The 16,378-nt window shown below is 37.5% G+C and overlaps 1 protein-coding gene across 3 annotated transcripts in view; it reads left to right on the forward strand.

Annotated features, from left to right (window-relative positions):
- LOC145939600 (uncharacterized) overlaps positions 1-16,378 on the forward strand; it is a 405,991-nt gene that overhangs the window by 44,586 nt on the left and 345,027 nt on the right. The gene's annotated exons all lie outside the window — the stretch shown is intronic.

Below are 16,378 nucleotides of genomic sequence, written 5' to 3' on the forward strand. Positions count from 1 at the left end.
CGATTAATATTTTTTGACAGAAATCAGCTGATAACTGTCAAAAATATTAATCGAGTTTAAAGTTTTATTTAAAACATATTATATTATTTTATTTTATTTTATTTTGAACAAACTTTCAAACTGCTAACCCTCGCGATGACAGCCTCTCGATGCTACGAGATATAACGCACAATCGATGCGAGAATCGACTTTGCATGCACTTTTTAGAAAGGGATACGGAGCAAAATAAAGGAGAAACAAAATACGAATATACATGTAATATACGTAATATTACATGTATGTGTATTCGCAGGACTTGTGCTCTTTTTAAACTCCATCTTATCACAAAGCAATATACATAAAGATATTAACATATTATACTGCATTATACGAAAGTTTTACGATATGACTTATATTATTTTCGATTTGGTGTTGCATTATGTACACGCGGTCGAAATGCACCTGGTGGCATCAGCTGCGGGTCGCGCGACACTCGCGTGACTCACAATCAGTATGAATACCCATGCTTATTGCCGTCGAACTATAGTCACGCGATGCTCGCGTTAAACAATAGAGTTGCGGAGACGTTTCGGTAGCCGTATTCTACATTCGTGCACCGTATCGCGTTAATACCGTCGAGACACGGTAACGCCATCGGCGTTGCAACGGCCGTTTCGATCTTTCGACAATATCCCTTCGGTCGATGCGTTCACCGGCGCGGTGTTTCCGGACACTTCGTGTTCGCTCTGCGCCGCTCACGCGTTCCGCTTTCCTCTCGGTTAACCCACTACTCGACAAGCTGGATTTGAGCATCGAGAGACCATCGATATCCATCGGGATATTCTCGACGTCCGTGACAGACGTGCGTTCGCTGGCGCGTGACGAACAGCGAGCGCAGCAGCACCGCGATGCACTCTCTCTCGCTTTTTCGTATATCCGCGTGACCTAAATTCTTGGTCGGTCCTAAAAGTTTGACCGATGCGCGATATGAGATACGGGATTCCGCGGAAGCGGAAATGCTCGTCACGAGGATTATAAAACAATCGATCTCGCGCTGGTCCCCGCATTGCGAAATCGCGTGAAATATTGATAAAAATTTATAATATCTTATTTCTTAATATAATATATATTTTATATGTTATATATAACATATAACTTCTTAATTTTCTATTTTTTTTATATTTAAAAAATATGAAAACATTGTAAAAAATATGAAAGAAATTGTACGTTCCAATTATTTTGAGATTTGTAGACTATTGTGACAGCAATTAAAGACTTTTCACTCATAGAAAATTGAAAAATTGTCAGAAGTTCTTTTATTTTTGTTTTTATTTCGAGTGTTACGGATATTAGAATTCTTAAGGAAAAAGAAAGCAAATATTTTCCAAAATTAAATAAATATAATAATTTTTTTTGATAATTTGAAATTGTTTTTCAAAAAGTTGAAATTGTATCTGCGATTGTGAAAATGTATTTCTTTTTCTTCCTCTTTCTTTCCTCCGGGAGGAACCTTAAGTTCTCGTTGTCGATGGGCGAAAGGAAATTGACTTGGAAAAATGTTATAAAAAGCGTAACGACTCGTCCTGTCTCCAACAGGTCTCGCCGCGAGTCAGGAAATTGATTTACCTGCACGCGTAGATTTATCCTCGCCAGGGAAAAATAAATTCCCTCTCTTTCCTCACCATATATCGACCGCGAACGAGCCCGATGAAACGTTCCAGCTCAATCTTCTCTATCTGCATGTCGATATGTTCCGTCCCATAACGTTGTCTTTTCAATTTTAATGTGCCTACTCGTCATTATATTAGTCATTTGTATTAGTTTTTTTAGCGTAGTAAATAATGAAACAAATTATAACGATCGCTGTATCTAAAGAAAGCTTCAATCTTTACTCGAGCGACGTATGAATTAAATTTTTTTCCAGAATATATCACTTTCTACTTATAGGTAACTATAGAGTTTGTAAGCTATAATCATATATGTTTCTCTTTGTACGTATTTGAGTGTGTAACCATTTCATACAAAATACATTACAATGTGTACTTGTCCATTTTGCCAACATATAATTTTCGTAGCGTAGCTTTGTATTCGCTACACGAGTTAGAGAAATTATCCGTGTTATGATACTTTTGCGAGACTAGGACGAGATAGATTCAACGCACTGATTTCTAATATTAAACACACTTTTCTCGTGTGGAAAAAAAATAGTTATAATTTTTAAACTATACTTTTGAACATTTTTTTAGACACAACATTCTATTATGTTGTAGGCAGCGGTAATAAAAACATTTATTTTTTTTTAATCAAAGAAGAAATATTTAACATATTTATCTCTCTCTTTCTTGAAATTTTCTTTGAGGCATAAAGAGTTAATTGGCGCATTACTCTACGATTTTGCGCGTTACGCTCGACATAACGAACAGAATTCGCTCCAGCCGGGTAATATTTCCTTTCGCAGTGTAATGATAAGCGTCGTCGGAATGACGAATTATAATCGACCCCGCTGTGCGCGCGCGTTCTCCCGAAGAGATCTTGAATTCTGGAAACGAGCGGTCGTTCGGTGATGTGCCATTAATTCCGGTGAAATTACTCGTGAAACGAAAGTTCCCCGGAAATAATGGCCGCAACGGGTGCGTGAATGGTGGAATTTCTTTGAATATTTTGAAATCTAACGGAGAAAATTTAGTCGCATTTCTTAGCATTAAGTATGATATCTTCTTGACCTCGTATATTATTAATTTTTATGCAACAAACAATTTTAATTTTATAAAAATGATCGCGAAAGCTGTAACTCAATCTTTTATTCATTTTTCAAAAATAATGCTTGTCTGAAAATCGTCATTGTTTTTTTTTTATCAGTTATATGTCATCGATATATTCATAGAGAAAAAATTTTATGTAGTATATTTTTTTTTCTTCAAACAATAAACTGTGTTAATAGATTGATTCTGGCGTAACGAATCGAACGGTCAGCGTGTTTTCCAGTTACCACGCATCATAACAATTTTTATCCTGCTTCGCGTTTTATTTACGCGATGTGTTTTTGTTCTATCAGGATGCAATTTTTTCAATCACAGTGCCTATCGACGCGCTCGCGTGTCGCTATTGTTATAAAAATATCAAGAAGAGATTGTCGATCGCGTCCGGAGAGGGTTCTAGAACAACCAGTTCCGCTCTTCTGCCAGTTTCGGTTCGACGAGCGGTTCCATTAGTTCGAACTGCAATTATTATTCGCGATAGTATTCTAGTCACGTCTGCCGATATATCGATACGGAGCGAGAAAATGCGCTAATTTCGTCAAATTTACGATCCAAGTTTCGCTTTATTATCGCGAGCAATTTCCTTCATCTTATGTCATCGTGGCCTGCGAATTCGCGATGTGCGGGCAAAGTGCGTGCGTGCATAGCTACGTTCGCTCTTAGGTTGCAATCAGTTTGACGAGTGGTAACGTGCCGCCGACTGATTGTGCCAATACACGTCGCCTGTCTCCTCCTGTCGCGCACCCCGTGTCCGACCGGTAATTTTACACTCTCTCTTCCACTACTCCATTTTCTCGTCGTCGCTCTCTTCTACCTTTCGCTTACATTGACTCTCTTTGTCTCTTATTGTTCTTGCTTGTATCGCTCTTTCTTCCTTTTTTCCGTAAGTGATTACACGCGGCTATTCGCAAACTTGACTTCAAAGAACGGATGCAATTAGCGCGGCAAAAAGGACAATAAAAAAAAAGCACGTTTAGTCTGTTCGTCAAGGAGAAATGTTTACGAGCGAAGTTCGCGTTGTCCGCGTTTTCTCTCTCGTTCTCTGCTTCCGCGTCTTCAATGTCGTCGACGTCGGTGAACGCGAATTTTCTCGAAAGACATTTCCGCAAAGTGCCTCCTCGTCGCTCGAGACTTTCCGTAGGATTTTCGAGGCAAGTTAATCGCGTAAGAAAGTTCGTGTTGGTATTACTCCTTGCCCGGTGTATGTACTCGCTCGCTTCGTTCAAAGAAGCCGGCGCTGGCCGTCAGAAGACGACGCTTTACGACACTCATGTCCCCCCGAGCGAGTCTGCCGGCTGAACGATAATTAATCAGCCGACTAATAAGCTTCTCTCATAACGGTACGGAGAGCATCTTCGACCTTTGAGCTTCGATTTTGACGATGATTATACTATCGCGGTCACGTCGGAACAACTTTGCAGTACCTTTTAAAAATGAAGGAAGAAAAAGCGAGCATCGTCTGTAACGTTAGATGCTGCAGCCATACTCAAGCTGCGAGTAATTAGAGAAAAAGTCGCGACCCAGATGTGGACGGCTATATCGATCGATTCTCACGCACGCGTCTCGAGAAAGGAAAGGAAAGAAAAATTTCGCGAGAGGAAAAGGCACTCGTGCGGATGTCAAGAAGATAGATTGACCTTGGCAAGTTAGCTTTTATTGTGCGTGTTTCTTTTTTCTGTTCGTCGTTAATTGAACAAAAAAAAAAAGAATGAATATTTTGTACGCGTAATATATACTTTTTTTTCTTTCTCTCTCTTTTTCCGATAGCCATGGATTGGTTAATTATATTGCTGCTAAATAATTTACATTGCCACAAATTAAGCTCACACTTTGAAGCGACGAAGGATTAATGCAATAAAAAATTATTATTCATGTTGCGAGCTCTTAAATCTTTGTGCATAACGAATAGAGAGAGAGAAAAGGGAGAAAATTTGCTGTTTTGTTTTTAAAATATAAAACATCTCAAAGTGCACTTAAATTTTGCGGTTTTATCTTTTTTTACATTCGGGCAGTCCGATTAACAACGATTTTTATCTGTTGTATTTCTGGCAAGTTAATTATAGAATTTTGTTTTTACTGTTGACATTTAATAGTTGACAAAGGCATATCTTTTTGCGTATCTATTATAATTATATAACTGCATAGAGAATTCCATTGAAGCATATCCATTATCTCGTAAAAATACGACTCCCTTTTGGGTGGAAGAAATTGGAAAAAAGAATCGCGATCGTTTATGCCATGATTTAATATCAGATTAACGAGGTAATTTGCGTCGAGGAAAAGGGTCGTTTAACCGATGGGGGCGGCTAATTTGTCATCGACATCGATATACCCGTCTACCCGTAATTTCGCGTACCTCGAACAGTAATTCTTTTAATTTTTATGGATCATAGATCTGAAAGGCGATCATAGCAGCTTCCCGATCACCGATGCAGAAAACTAATAGATCCTTCCGCCATACTGCATTAACTGTAAAGATAGGCATTTCCGCATCGCAAAAACCGCACTTTGATTGATAATTAATCGCCTCGGATCCTGAAATAGTTGTCGATACCTCATCGATAATTGACACGCTTAATGCGTGCGCTATTGATTAAATGTATTCGACAGAAGGGCGCATCCCGCGCTTGTTTACAATGCGCCGCGTTACATATTCATAGGAAATTAATTAATTTTGATAAATTCGGTACGAGAACGAGAGCGACACGCAATACAATTTAAAAGGCTTCCGTGGCGCGCGTGCGCTTATCTAAATTACACATTAACGAAATTATTTATTCGAGAGGCGGAACAAAGTGGCAACGACGCGACCGGCGGGCGGGGCAGCAGGCAGGGAGGGAAAGCAATTAATTCGAATGAATTTATCTCGAAATAGCGCGCCAACGTCCGCTGTTTTACCGTCCGCTCCTTTTACACGAACCGGCATATCTTCTCTCGTCTACTTCAAAATGCACATTAATTATTCCTTATCGCGAGAAATTTTCTTTTCTGTATGTGCGATCAAGGAGGGAGAAATATCTCGTGTATATAAAATTTTACGTAGGTGAATCAATTAAAAAAGAAGATGCGGCTCGTGTTTTTTATACGGTAATAGAATGTTGAAAGTCGCTCTGACAGCATCTCGCTCTAAATTCTAGCAAATATTATAATTCCATTCTTGTTCACGTACGAATATTGATCGGTACGTTCTACTTTTTACCACGATATTTTTCCTAGATTACGCTAGATTTGGTGGAACGGTGCCGGTGCCATGCGGCGAACAGTGGTCGTATTTAATGGATAGTTAAGTAGAGGAGGTTTCCTACGTGTCTCGAATTCTCGTCCGCGTTGCATATGCGCTGTGCACACGTACGATAAAACTCAACGATGGCATCCGGTGGACATGTTCTGGCCGTATGTACCTTTCTATGCATCTCTTCTCTCTCACAGTGCCTTTATCTTTTACCGTCCCTACGGTGCACTTGCAGTTATAGTGAAGGAAATTTAGAAGGAAGCAAATTAATTTATTGTTTGCATTCTGAATTGAATCTCACAAGTGCATAAAATATTTTATGCGTACAGCTGTTGAAAAATTAATATCAGATTATAAATATGTCAAAGGAGATTACTTAAATTGCCTAAGCCTAATACACAGCTGATTGTATTTTTTTTATGTACGTGTCACATACGTTATATGTGACAATTCGGTATTTTAATATTTTAATGACGTAAATATATCTTTTCGTGAATTGATTTTGCGAAAACGCCTGTGAAAACCTTGGGTTAATCCGCGATAGATCGTTTCTATTAAATTTTAACTCGATTTTAATATTATAATTATTATTTTTGTTCCTAAGATGCACGGTAAGAAAATGAGAAAATTTTGAAAGTACCATACAATATAGATACCCCATTATCGTAGTCCTTATATTATACAATCGCTAGTCACGGTGAACATGTTCTTCGCGAATACGTGTCTCGCCATATTTATCGGTGGCATGTAGCACGAGGAACGGTGCATAACCACACGAAACACGTACTCGCCTCCGCGTGCCATGCATTACCGCTCCTATAGTACTCGTCCTCTTCCGATACACACACTCACAAATTTTATATATATTATATATTTCTATATCTGTGTGTATATAGACGATTTTACGGATCGCTTTAGATTATACGCCTGAGATAACAGGTACAGAAGCGAGCCTTTATTTGCAGTCAGGCGAAAGTATGCGAGCGAGCTTTCGCGCTTTTCCTCGATAATACGCCTCCGCGTTATCCCCTTTTCCCTTTGGTCCGTCGTCTCTTTCTCTGTATTCGAAAACGCGATTTCTTTCCCCTTCCGCACTCGGTAACCGCGCGGTCGAGACCGAACTAAGTTAGGTCGTTCTCCTCGTGGAAAGGGGCGATTTATACCGGGACCGAATGAGAAGAGAGTAGCGGGGCTGGTTTTAGATCCGGTTTCCTCGATATCCGTGATTTCGTTTAATAGTAAGAATTTATGTGCTCGTCCCGCCGGTACGATAACGCTGATATATTGTGCGATTGTGGCTCGCGAGCAGTAAGCGCGACTTACGACCGGGCTAATGTAGAGGCAAGGCCGGATCGTTAAAGATGACGATCGTCTTTGAGAAGCGCCGGAAAATAATTTGTCGCGGCTTACATTAAGCTCATTCACTATCGGTGTCCGTTGTACATTACAAACGCAACGAGTGCCGTACTTGTGACAAACGTTATTGATTTATTCGGTGTACAATGCGTTGCTTATTTATGATTCGAATGAATTTTTTTCTTTTGCTCTTTCTCACAAATTGTACCATGCTCAATCTCAACGCACGTGAAAATCATCACACGACGTCATTAAACTACGCGTTCTCGGGATTTCCCGGCGGTCTCTTCAAGCGGATTCCGATGTCGAGCGTTTTCCCGAGTACAGCGATTGCTGTTATCGAACGAGTCCGTCGACGGAAAGAGAGAAAAAGGGGGAGAGGGTGGAGAAGGATGATGGCAAAAGGGATGGTCCGAGCTCGTCGTTCGCGGTTTCTATCCCGCGGAAACTTAAGGTCGACTGCACATCGGGGCCCGCAGGCTCGTACGAGAAAGCGCTCGTAAAAACCAGCCTGATCCCTTTATCGTCGACACCCTCGCTACTAGCCCCTGTGCGCGGATTACGTCTCCTACCCTCTTCCTCTCTTTACCTGCGTTTCGCACATTCGGTATCAATAACTAGTTTTATTGCGGCGGACGTTAGGTGCATTGTTGTTAGGAGATCGTTTCTTCCGGCATTTACGATGGCCTCGTGTTTATAATTATGAATAACGCGGATCTCTTCTCGCTTTTCACGCTGATGGAATACGAGAGCAATCGAGACGCCAATCACACCGCGAAAAATGATCTATTTTCGAGAGTTATTGCTCTGTATTTTCTTTTTTAAAGTGTGTTTACTGTATATTTTTTCACATTAGAGTAATTCACATGTAAATAACTTTTTAAATGTATTTCTCGTAAAAAAAACAAACAAATGATCTTAAAACTAGAACTTTTATAGCTAATTATTACGATCGCTCTATCGGAAAATTGCACAATAAAGTTTCTCTGTGAAACATGCCACGGTTTCGCTAACATTCACTTCGTGTTAACTTACTCGTGGAATATCGAGCGCGTATTCACATCTCTCGCCAGTGCGTGGTTTTATTTTTTTTTCCATCACCGACGCGTCAGGCGGCACGGCGAAATAAAGGAAATATAAGCGGAGAATAGCGTACTCTCCCGCGGCGCGACGAAAAATCTGACACTTTTCGTTTATCCGACTAATCCGCGGAAAATTTCGTATTCGCTGTGCGCCCTTTCGCTGCTTTTGTGCGCTTGCTTCTCCTCCTCGAGCGATGTGCGAGCGAGCGCGTATTTGCGCGTATATATACCTATCTACCTACCTGTTTTGCCATTTTCACGGATTCTAAGAAAGATCTTTTTTTTCCACACACAAAGCGAATATAAAGCTTTTCTCTTTCTTTTCTTCTGCTCCTTCTCTCGCCGCGTTTTCTTCTGTCTCGTTCTCTCGGTTACCTTGTTCGGATTCACTCGCCGAGCCCGAGTTCGAGGTCGCATATCGATTTGCCGCGTTGGCACTCTCGAATCCTCGTAAAGCTCCATACCTCATACGCATCGTCGGGAAATTGAAAGATATCGTGCCCTCGGCACGCGAGAAAAAAAAAGAGGGAGAGAGAGAGAGAGAGAGAGACTGCCATTCTCGACGCTCAAAATCGAAAATTGCGTACTTCTTGAGCGTGTGCATCTCGACGACAAAGACGACAAGCTTTCGCGCTGCTTTTCTTCCGTCGAATGGCGGAAACGAGCTGTATATACGGATAGGAAAGACTTTGTGCTCTTTCAGCGTGTAGAAATCGCTAGTGAATATTCGGATATCAGAGAAAACGCTTCTTTCTGACGTACGAATCGTGGAAAAACCTTGATGCGAACATTCATGGCATACGAATGTGTTTCGTTAAATATTCGCATTGGCGATGCTCGAGAGACTCGCGAGAGGTCGGGAAAAATCCGACAGTGATACTCACGGAACGTATATGTATATACCGCTCGACGATATATGAATTTCTCTTGTGCCGCGGGGAACGGCAAAAGCTGCGATTTAAATTTAATTTGTAAAATTTCACTACGCGAGAAACAATAACCGCGCTGCTTCGCGAGACATCGTTTCGACGCTGTTCTAATTTTACATATTGCCCAATTATTGCTACGATTGTTTTTGCGGATATAAAATATTTCCTTCAAAATTGGTTGCGCGTGCTCGATATATGTATGTACGTGTAATGTTTTTCTTATATTTGCACACTCGGTGAATTCGGCCGGATCATAACGTTTTTCAGATTCGATGCTTCTGCTTGTCTAATTTCTGCGAAAATATTCGATACAGAAAAGCCGTGCGCGGAATGTTTATAGCTACAACGTGAATGCGATGCATACTGATTTGATTGGCGCGGTGAATTTATGTTCTATAAAACATAAAGTTCTACAAAGTAATATTGTTACGGGCTTTTCAAAAAAACAAGGCACGTTACTATCAATTTCGAACTTATTAAATAGTTATACATTTTAGTAATTAGTTATTGAATGTATAATGTATATTGTGTAATAATTTTTTTTTATTTTGTTTGATTTATTTTATTGTATTAAATTTTAATTGATTGCTAAGAGAGAAATATATGCGACCACCAGTCCTTAAGATTATTTTATATCAGCGACATCGTATCGCATTTGATATCATGATAAAGCTTTTCATTCACTTCAAATGCAGCGTAATCGTTTGCCTTTAAGTAGTCGTTGTTTCAGTCATGTCATACTGTACGTAAAGAAGTTATTATACATACCTATGTTAAATATTAAAAAATATTTGTCTGCGTGATATTTCCTGAATCTTTCTTATCTCTAAAATAAAATATTTCTAAAAATGTTTATTGAATATAAACAGCTCTATTTGATTTATTTAGCAATGATAATTTACAAGCAATATTTCTCTTCTACTAAAACGAGATTACCTGCAGCGTTATAGGATATTTCATCTCATGTAATTGTAATCACAGAGTACGCGTTTGCTTAATAGAACCTTTCAGTTACGATAAGAAAACTAAAGATGGTGCGTATTCTCGCTCTTATGGGGACAATATTCCTAAATGAATACTCCTCCATGCACGTGCGCGTCTCGGAATCGCAGTTCGCTGGTTTAAACGTTGAAATTTTGTTCTCCCTCGTGGAAGGTTCGTATATAGAGAGAAGGGTTGGGGTATCATATGTAAAAGCGACGCGCGCGAGTAGTTAGGGTGCCGCCGAATGGAAACGGGTTGGCGGTGCGAGGGGCCGGTAATGTTGGAGTAAGGCTAACAGGTGCTATCTAGAGCGGCTGTTTCAGCTGCACGTGCGTGTGTGTGCGTATGCACGTGTGTGTTACTCGACGAGGCAAAGCTGCTTGTGAGAAGCCGCGATGGCCCCGTTCCATCTCGCGCAACAGAAACACAACTACACACCTTCATGCCGTGGCGCGATTCCGTTGCCTCCACTTTTTACCACTAACTAATCCTACCGAGTGTTCGCAATCCGATGCGTCCTCTCGGGGATGACACACCCCCGGGAAAAGATTCGCCGCGAGTGTCTGCAAGGTGTCTTACGCCGCTTCCTTCTCCACTTTCGAAAACGTGAAACACAAAATCAAACTAATCTCTAAATTGAAACTTTTTCGCATAAAGATTAATTCTACGAAGATGATACATTTTTTTTGTATTTAATACAGAGTATTTTATGCATACATATAAAATTTATTTTGAGAGAAACCACGACACTGAAAGCACGTATAATGCCAAAAGCAGATTCACCCTACTATGCATTTCACGGCTTTAATTTTATCCAAGCACAGGTAAAATCCAAGTACAAGTTCACAGGTACTCTGATACTGTGAGGATTTTACACAAGTTTACTCGGAGAGATAATCTCGTATGTATTTATAGTCGACCACACGCATTATTATGGTTTTCTTTCAACATTCTAGTATTACATAGGAAGAATACTGGTAAACTTGTATTTTTGAACACTCGTTTGTGTAAAGTTGTGGAAAAAAGAATGTAGTACACGTTGCCGGTTTTTTTGAATAACAAACAATGCGAGATCCATGAGCTTGTTTCGTTCTATATGCGACTCTGAACGTTAATGCGATTTGTCGAACATAATAATAGTAATAACGTACTGGGGCTGTTTTATTGATTTTGCAATAATAATGGAGGGGTACTGTTTATCCGATTACGCTCGCTGTATGTACCATAATGCCGGATTCTTCTCGTGTACATCGGAACATTGTGCGTATGCGTCATAGCATACGTCACAATTTTAATGTAATTCGGTTGGACGTATATATTTTGATATAATTTCACAAATGTAATCTAGCTAAGTGATATACTGCGAGAAATAATAATTGATATTTTTAATAGTTTAAATATTTTTTAAAATTAATTTTGTTATTTTTTATTCCTTTTTTTTCATCAATGACATATTTTGCTCCAATTGCACGTAATATGTAATTGCATTAATAATGAATCAATATCGCAGATATAAACGTAAACAAACAAAAAATGAACATTTTAAAATATTTTTTTATTTACTTTTAATTTTGGGTAAAATTTGAGGTAAAATTGTTTGCCATCGACAGCATCTATATTATGTATACCGCATTCTAAGGTCGAGACAGGAACATTTAGACGACGATGCCTTTTATTTATCACCCGAGATGGTAGCAAAATCTTGCCATGACGTTGTGAAGCGCGACGAACGATAAAAAGCAGATGTCGAGCGGATTGTCGGAAATTGCTCACAGGTCAAAATTTGTGTGTTCGAAGGAAAAACAGGGAAAAACGTCGTAAATCGACAAGCGACAAGAGAGATATCGATTAGCTCAGAATATAATATCGCATCTCCAATGGAGGGAAAGTTATAGCAACAAAATTTCCAATTTTAAAGAGATTTTTTTTAGATCAATATAAAAAATGTAAATATTTATTATATTTTTCCTATATGAGATGACACACACATAACAATTTAAAATATACACGTGACGTCGATAATTGAAAGATTATAGCTGTATATTTCAGCAGAAAATATATATACAGAATATTGCTTTCTCTTATCTTGTGTGGATTCCACATAACATCGGGAAGCTGCGCATAGCATTTTAGATTTGCTATTTCACGAGAAGCGAGAGCATGGTTGACGCGTTGAACATTCCATTTTCCGCGGCGGCGAGTCGCGGGAGCGGGAATATCTCATTTTCCCGGACGCTATTTTTCTCGCGGTCTACGCGTGCGAATTTCTTGCCGCGGCCGGATCGAACGGACGGAGCGGGCGCATTCGAACGCAGGCAGTCTGAGAAACGGAAACTGGCATGTTGCGTGCACATTGCACATCCGACGCGATATACGTATTTTATCGCGCCGCGCTATTCGCTGAAGGCGTATAAACCGCTTGTCGATTTCGGAATGCACGCTGTACTTTATTGAAATACATCGGCGTTCTCCGCCTATCTCGCAAGCCGTCGGTATTCGACTATCATTTGCGTATTTTCTAGCGAGAGACAACTGTCTCCTCTATTTTTATGTCGAAATGATTCTGTTCTAACGTCTTCTCGTCTATATATCAGAAATTCTTTGAAATTGAAAATCATATTTGTTTGTATATAGGTATTTTGTAGAAATTTCATATTCTGGTATATGTAACATTATGGATATGAGCGTGTGCAAAAAATACGTGGAAATTCTAATATGCAATATGACATATTTGGAAGCGTTAAGCAATAAAATAACATTGTGCGAATAATACCCTATCCCGGAATAATAGATGGTTGTTAGTTTACTCCCTTATTTTTTCCGCGTAATACGCTCGATACACGGTTGAGCTCTTTCGATGTTATGTTCACCAATTATTGGTTTCGGTTGTTCGACCTGCAACCGAAACACGCTTCGCTCGATGTCGCCGACCCTCGTTAGTAGTTCGGTATTACATTCTCTATCGGAAATAAAATATCGTTTAAAAGCTCCCCAAAAGCGATCCCGGACAGCGATCGATCGATATTCACCGCTAAAACGTGTTGTGTAAATTTCAACATGGTCCTGCGGCTTTTAAAAAAAAAAGAGAGAAAAATCGTAACAACCGCAATGCCTTAAATTTACATCGGGCTTTTATCAAGCGCTGGAAATGCATATTTCTACATATTAACGCCATTTTGTTGCTATCGTAACGACGACGATATTTCCGTGTGCTTTTGTTTGTTCAAATCTACATTGCGTGTGTGAGAGAGAGCCTTCGAAAGTTCAATATTATAACATCAAGTATCATTTAAAATAAATTACCTTTAATTCAAAAAAGTTATGGGAAATCTGAAAATTCTTTTTATCTTATTAAAAGTCTTGCACGCGAAATAATATTTACGGACAAAATATTGACTATTTTCTCGTTATGTAAACTTTTTCTCTTCAATTTTTCACTTTAACGCATAGCTCCCCCGTCGGACAAGTTTCCCTTCTTTTATCTTTTAAAAAGAAAATCGAATAAAAAAACTAAGAGTAACAGAACGTTATAGAGTATGCAAACTATGGTGTGCCTTTGATAATAACATCAGAAAATGTATATTTTAACGTTAAATGGAGCAAAAAAAATTTATATTTATTCTCGCGTCGATCAAACATTCATTGTAAATATATTTAAAACGGAGTCACCGCGAGAGAAATATATAAAATCATTGTTGATCGTATGTTATCGATCGTATGATCGATGTGTTAACTAAGAAGTCATGTGAGAAATGGAAGAGAAAAGCGAGATAGATAAATTGATAGTTATGAATTACAGATTAGAACAAAGTAGAAAAGATAAAAAAAGTAGCATGTACCCATTTTTAAATGATAGTTGACTGCTTTTAGTTATTGTCCAATTTCGAACATTTTGATGTGCGAAAGAGAAAGACAAATATCTCGAGATAAAGTGCAATAGTGGACGATAAAATTTATGTCGAATATAGAATACCTATATCTTTCGCGATAGAATGAAACGGGATTATATATAATAAAAAAGAATTATGTTCGCTAAACAGGGAGAGAAAGAGGAAAAGTATTCGGATTTAACAGTAAGTACACAATCCGCTCGAGAAAATATTGCTCGTCTATTAAAACTCGCGAAGGGATTTTTTGAACAGTTCTAAAAAGATTTTGTTATTTGCCTCGGAAAATCTAATACATGAAAATAAACGCAGATTATGTTTACGAAGTAAAAAATCAAGAGCATTAATATATATAATATTTACTAATATTTAGTGTGTTTAAACAACCTTTCAATTTTTATTATAAAATTTTAATTGATTACCTTTTACGAGAAATGAGCGTTATGCATAAGAACAAAAATTATATTATTGTTTTATTTCTTATTATTTTGCGTTAAAAAAATTTGTTTAATAATAATTAGAACACGAAAGGATTCTATTTAACTCAATATTTTAGCCAGATATATTGTTGAATCTGTATATCATTTTATTTTGTTTCAACTCATGTCTAAAATCATTCAAGACAAGTTGTTCATTAAAAATGAATATGGATAGGACTAAGAAGAAGAATGGATAGGTTATGAAAAATGAGATAATTGATGCATTATGTATAATACTGTAAAATATTTCCTATTATTTTTTAAATTTATGTTCTGCGAGTGTAAATTTTCTACAAATTTTAAACTAGTTACAATTAATATTTTGCTATCTAATTAGATACAAAAATATGCGAGAGTTAAATATATACAAAATAAAAATTTTATTTTTATATAAATAATAATGCAGATATAATAATAAATTTTTATACATAATGTATACATATATAAGTATTATTATATAAAAATATTAATTATAATAAATATTTTATAATTATATTTATTATTATAAATATTTTAAATGTATTTTAAAATATAAAAATTTTACATATATATATACATATATATATACATATATATATACATATATATATACATACACACATATACATATATACATATACACATGCATTATATTACATTAAAAATGGATTGCTATTACAGAAGTACCGATCAATTTTTATTTTACAAATAAATTTAATAAGTCATTAATTGTTTATTTTACAAAACTGGTTCGCTATTGCTCGATATCTCTCTAGAGTTATTCTTTCTCTTGTGTTTATCTGTTGCTCCTTTGTTAATCACACACGATGCGCATTGACAATGAGATGTTAATCGCAAATTCTAATAATTGCTTATGTTTTTCGAAAAATAATGCGACGACACATAGAGCGATTTGTGCCGAAGCCTTTCTGCTTGAGCCATGTAAATGAAACGATGTAACAGCGTGTTAAAACAATAACGCGCCATATGCTGCATGCTGTCAATCCCTTCTCAATGTCGAAATATTTTATATGTTGCAAAAAAATTATATGTGAAATATGGTACATTTCTTGAATTTTAAATCGATTATTAACAAACGATTAATGTCACGATATTGTGTTATTTCGTTACTATTAAATTACTTGATCCTACAATTCAACATTATTGCGCGCTCTTAATTTGAAAATATTTTACAATTTACATTTAAATTGACAGAAAGTTTAAAGCGCGAAATATACTCGAATCCAAGCATTAAGGAAATAATTATCGGATAAATATCGAAATAAAACAATAATTTATAGTTGCCTTATTCTCACATTGTTCTATAATACATTAAATGAATACATTGTGCGAAATTGTGCTTGCTTCAGTAAATAGCTACTTGCTTACCAGATTACGGGTTAAGGGCTAATTAATAATTGTAATAATCGTAGCGAATGATAGCTCTCGTAATGGTTATCGCGATCGTATTTTGAAAAATAATGTGACGACATGGAACGCGGCTCACGCTATTACCTTCTCGATCAATAACAAGATCATGTTAAACAATAGCGCCCCACAGAAAACAAGCGTCGAATTTTTCTACATATGTATATACGATTATCTATTGCTTTTGTGTCACTTGTATGAAAATAGTAGCACAAGCATCATCGTTGTAGGTACTCTTCTTACAGATAATGTTCTTTAAATGAATCTGCTTCTTTACTATTATA

The sequence above is a fragment of the Prenolepis imparis genome, unplaced genomic scaffold (genome assembly GCF_030444845.1).
Source record: "Prenolepis imparis isolate NDT839.2.m4 unplaced genomic scaffold, iyPreImpa1.0 SCAF_8, whole genome shotgun sequence".
NCBI lineage: Eukaryota > Metazoa > Arthropoda > Insecta > Hymenoptera > Formicidae > Prenolepis > Prenolepis imparis.